This window comes from Silene latifolia, chromosome X (genome assembly GCF_048544455.1).
Source record: "Silene latifolia isolate original U9 population chromosome X, ASM4854445v1, whole genome shotgun sequence".
Lineage (NCBI taxonomy): Eukaryota > Viridiplantae > Streptophyta > Magnoliopsida > Caryophyllales > Caryophyllaceae > Silene > Silene latifolia.
In genome coordinates this window covers 137623249-137629036 of record NC_133537.1, presented here as the reverse complement: position 1 = coordinate 137629036, position 5788 = coordinate 137623249, and the positions used below count along the sequence as shown (strand labels likewise).

General features: G+C 37.4%; 1 non-coding gene across 1 annotated transcript; it reads left to right on the top strand.

The window, feature by feature from the left end:
- Window positions 1-211: 211 nt before the first annotated feature.
- LOC141625812 (small nucleolar RNA R71) lies at window positions 212-318 on the top strand. Its single transcript, XR_012535564.1, has one exon. It is a non-coding gene; the product is annotated as a small nucleolar RNA R71 (small nucleolar RNA).
- The last annotated feature ends 5470 nt before the right edge of the window (window positions 319-5788 follow it).

Here is a 5788-nt window from a genome sequence, read left to right as displayed (position 1 = left end):
TTGAGTAATAGAGTCCACTTCATGCTTTCCTCCTCTAGTAGCCTTGTGAGGTCTACTATATTGTGAATTATGGACCGCCATTTCCTCAATATTGTTCCAAGTTTGATTATCGTCAACTTCGGTGAACATACCATTTGATCCCATGTTGATAATGTTTCTTGAGTCTTCATAAAGACCATTCCAAAATTGTTGTACCAAGAACCACTCGCTAAGTCCATGATGAGGACATGAGCGACAAATTCCTTTGAATCGCTCCCAAGCTTCATACAAAGATTCTTCATCCCTTTGCTTAAAACCCGTAATTTGAGCTCTTAGCATGTTAGTCTTTTCCGGAGGGTAGAATTTTTTGTAGAAAGCTAGAGCCAACTTCTTCCAAGAGTCAATTCCAAGAGTAGCTTTATCAAGGCTTTTCAACCATTGTTTTGCGGTGCCAATTAGAGAAAAAGGGAATAAGACCCATCGAATTTGGTCTTGAGTCACTCCGGTTTGTGAAATCGCATCACAATAGTCACAAAAAGTTTCCATATGGGAATGAGGGTCTTCACTAGGCATCCCCCCAAATTGGCTTCTTTCGACTAATTGGATAAATGCGGATTTTGCAATGAAATTTCCGGTTAAGTGTTGTGGTGTGGGAATACCATTGGGTAGGTTCTCCTCGGTTGGTACGGAATGTGATGAAAACTTAGGCATTGTGGGTTGGTTGTGTGATTGATTTTATGTTGGGTTCTCCTCACCTTCTTTTGCAAAAGGGTTGATGAACTTAATAGTATTTGGTTGAATATCTAAAACCTCACCAATACCTCTCAAAGTATTTCTAGAAAGTCTTCTATTGGTTGTCAAAGTCCTTTCAATTTCGTGATCAATGGGTAACAAGTTACCTTGTGATCTTCTAGACATGCAAAATATCAAACAACTCGAACACAATTAGAACAAACCTTGAGGAGCTTTACTTCCCCAAGGCAAAGAAAGACACAACTAATAACAAGCTAAGAAAATCAAATCAAGTTAACACTGTCCCCGGCAAGGGCGCCATTTTTGGTCGGTCCGCTTTGAGCTTAGATTTCGGTTACTTGTTGTTAGGAGCACCTAGACCAGAATAATATTTATAACTTCACAAACAACTCTACTATTAGAAAAGAGGCAAGTAAAGGTCGGATCCCAAGGGACGGGTATTGATGTAGGATTTTCAATTGCAAGTAGCGGTGTCTAGGGGTGTCACAATTTGGGTTGAGATAAGAAGATCACTAAACTAAATAACAATTAAAGTAAACAAGCAAGATGACTAAAATGAGATGTAAACAATTGATTAAAAGCACTAGGGTGTCATTGGGTCATAGGGGATTCATGGTAATTGATCATACAAACATATCCTCAAATTATAAGCAAACAATTATTGTTGTGATAGGATCGAGTTGGTTTATATCTTATAATCCTAGGAAGGTTTGGGTCCCGGAGCCGAATTGATTAGATTGTACAACACCTACAAGTCGACTTAATCCTCCCTACTCAACTATATGCATGGTCTAATGAGACTCGAGTTGGTTTATGTCTTACAAGTCTCATTGAAAAGGTAAGTGATGGGTAAAAAATGCAAGGATTCATAGGCTCGCATTTCATCAAACATAACATGTGCATAAGTTGAGATCACAACAAGCAAGCAAATAAATTATGAAAACATATTAAATTAAGCATGAATCATCCCCCATGTTGGTTTCCCCTAATTACCCATTAACCCTAGTTAAGGAAACTACTCACTCATTATCAAGTTTAACATGTTAACACGGTTGTCAATCATATTAACAAAGCAAAACATGATGAATAAATGAAGATGATTAACAATAATTAAAAAGGGATTAAGAGAGTTATACCTAATGATGATTCCAAAATAATAATGTGATGTGACTCATATTTGCGTACATTTAGTCCCCTAATTGAGCCTATTTTGCATACTATTATATCATTCCATAGCCATTTTATCCGTCAAATGCTTCCTATTTTGCTTTCCTAGTGCATTTCGTATGTTTTGTAGGAAAGAAGGTAATTAGGCGGAAACTCCCGTCTCCCATGCATATTTAGAAGCTTTTTAATGATATTAGATGGACTAGTATGAAGAGGAGGCAATAATAATGGCCAAGTATGTAGGAATAAAGAGTATATAGAAGGATCATAGGCTAAAAAGCAAGGATGACGAGAAGGAAGTCAATACATGAAGAAATTGCTCGGAACCCAAACCAAGAGTTGCTCCTTTGGCTCTGAAAGTATGCTATATGGAACGGCGTCGAAAAATCAAGTGATCTAGGCTTTTGAATCACTCCAATAGGAGTCCGGATGAGAAAATGACGTCCGTTTTACAATCCGAGCTCAAACAAAGAAGCTGTCCGCCAATCCGCTCGTCCCGAGACCCAATCCGCTCGTCTGCTACAGGAATCCGCTCGTCTTCCCTTCTTTTTATCCGAGCGTCCCGTCCTTGAATCCGCTCGTCCTCTGCTCCAACAATCCGAGCGTCCCGACCCCTTGGCCGCTCGGATTCCCTTACAGCAACTTCCGTTTTCTTCTTTCTCCATTCAAGATGCGCATATTTTTGAAAGACTAGCAAAAAGGAGACTAGCATATTTCTTTAAGAGGAGCATTTCCCTACTCAACAATTAGCATTGTTAATTACTATTTACCCTTACTTAACCTAATGAATCCCTACTATAAATACTCCATTTGTAATAATCAAAGAGGGGAAGCTCTCTTAGTAGGAAATTCTCTTAGATTAGATTAGGAGTAGATTAGAATAGATTAATATCAATCTTTCCACAAAATTACACATTAATCTTTCCTTAATTATTGTTCAAGTTTATTATTACTGGGTAATTGAAGATTATTGGGTTATTATTGGAGGATTGACAACCCTTCATCAATCAATCAAGTTTCTTCTATTGATCTTTGCTTTATTATTTGGAATCATCTCAAGTTTGGTATAAATTCTTGTACCCTTTACTCCTTATTGTTTATTTCCTCATTTTCTTATCATGTTTACACTTGTTGTGATGATTGACGCCATTAATGACATGTTTACCATGATAATAAGTGAGTAGTCTCTTAACTAGGATTAGTGGGTAATTAGGGGAAACCAACATGGGATTAATCATGCTTAATCTAATATGTTTTCATAATTAAATTGCTTGCTTGTTGTAATGTCAACCTATGCACAGGTTATGTTTTATGAAATGCTAAGCCTATGAATCCTTGCATTTTTACCCATCTCTTATCTACTCGACAAGACTTGTAAGATATAAACCTACTCGAGTCTTGTTAGACCATGCATAGAAGTTGAATAGGAGGAAATTAAGTCGACTTGTAGGTGTTGTACAATCTAATCGATTCGGCTCCGGGACCCAACTCTTCCTATGAACCGTAAGACATAAACCAACTCGGTTCCTTAACAACATTAATTGCTTGCAACTTTGTAAACATGTTTGTATGATCAACACCATGAATCCCTTATGACCCCATGACATCCTAGTACTCTTTAATACTTGTTTACACCTTTATTTACCTTATTGCTTTTCATTAGTCTATAACACAACTACAAACCCAAACCAATCGTGACACTTGAATAAATTGAAATAGATAGACTTAGAACCCAAAGCACACCGTCCCATGGATCGACCTCGACTTACCGCTAACTAGTTGTTTGTTGAGAATATAAATGTGTTTGATTGGATGTGACCCGACGACACCCACGCCATCAAAATGGCGCCGTTGCCGGGGACGGTGTTTTGTGATTAAGTTCTTGTTTGTTTGTCTATTTTAATTTTGCTTTAACCTTGAGGAACTTGTTCCTCAAGGTTCGTTTTTACCGTTTTATTGTAGTTTCGATGTTTGTAGTTGTATCTTTATCTTGGCTATAATGATGACCCAAGACTTGACACATGGAGTATGTGGTGGATCTTTTGAGTATGACTATGGGTATGGGGAGTTTGAGGAGCAAGTCAACACAAACCTACCTTATTATTCATACAATGAAAATCCTAACTACTACCCCAATTTTTCCCTCCAAAATCCTCACATCCAATATCCACAACAACCACCCACCCAATACCCACTTCACAATGAATTTCAATTGCCACAATACAACCACTTTCACACCCACCCACAACAAGAAGATGAGCCCATTCAAAATGTGATTCTCCAAATGATGGGAGAGCAACAAAATTTATTCAAACAAATGTTAGAAGAGAGCCAAAAAAGGAACAATGTTCTTCAAAGCATTGTTAGTTTGTTACCAAAGGTGAGGAGTTGGAGATTCAAATTGCCCAAATAAAAGAAACCCAAATAACTACTCTTCACCATTCCTTAGACATTCATCATGAATGGGAGTTTGAAGGAGTGACCTTTGATATGGAAGATGAGAGGTGGGGAGAGCCAATCTCTTTGAGCTCTTGTGAATATGAAAGTGTGGTATTTGATGAGGAAGATATGAGGTTGAGTAAGCCAAATACTCTTAGCCTTTGTGAGTATGAGGGTGTATCATTTGATATGAACATTGAGGTGTTGGAGAAAGATTTAATGAAGAGGAGTGAAGCTCCTATCTATGATTCGTATGGAGATAGCGATGATGATAAGCCTATGGAAGAAGCTTATGCGGGATATGTGTCTTGCAATGATGAAGAGGAATGGAGTTGTGATATTGCCTCACTTGAGGACCTCATCCTTGAGAAGTTTAAGGTATGCTTCCATGAAGAAGATGAACGTCTCTTTCCTATTGACCATGAAGACCTTTTCGCACCCACCATGGAACCTATGATTGTTGGAGAGGATATGGTGGACCTTCTCCAAAAAGTCAAATCATCATATAAAGGGTAATTGGTGGAAAAGCTCAAGAAAAAACTTGCAAATGAACGTGCTTGTGGAGATTTGGCACCCACAATCTCAACTCCTAAGGTATCCGATCATCAATGTTATGAGAATTCTCCTTCTACCTTGGAAGGATTGAATAATCAAAGTGCTATCATCATCACCGAACATAGAGGAGAAGGTGGTAAGTGGAAGTTTACGGATGAAAATGAACCATACTTCATACCTAGTGTTGACAAGAATCATGGGCATGTTGGTTTGAAGAATTGCAAATACTCTAGTGCCAAGGGCAAGGTGAAAGAAAGAATTTACGACAAGCTTCCTTGGCCAAATTTCATCTTCAAGTGGAGCAACCCATACTTATGCTTGTTTGGAGCTTGTTCACAAACTTTTTATCTTCTTTTAAGAGCCTTGAGCTCTATGGACAAAACAAAGAATTTCAACAAATTAAACTAGTTTGGTGGAGTCCTATCTCAAACCACCATTTGTAAGATATCCTTTCCTTTGACTTTGCATTACATTTACACTTGCATTTAGTTATATCCATATACATTTAGCTTGCATTTGTATTATATCGCATTTACATTAGTTAGTTCATATAGTATAGTTGCATTGTAATATATCTCACATGACTCATGTAGCTAGTTGCATATAGACTAGAATTCATGCATAGTCACTAATGACCAATCCTATTCTTTTCTTCACTAGAAATAGTGTTTAAATCGGTTTGGGGAGGTTTGATCATAGGTGAACTTAGTTTACTATAAATCATGCATCATTTAGTGTAGATTGCATTCTTTGTTATATATGTCATATAGAATTGCATTTAGTTAGAGCATGCATTCATATCATATCATTGCATTTTTACTTTATTTCAAAAAAAATCCAAAATCCAAAAATATGTATTTCCTCTTTATTCCTACTCCTACATGTACATTGAGGG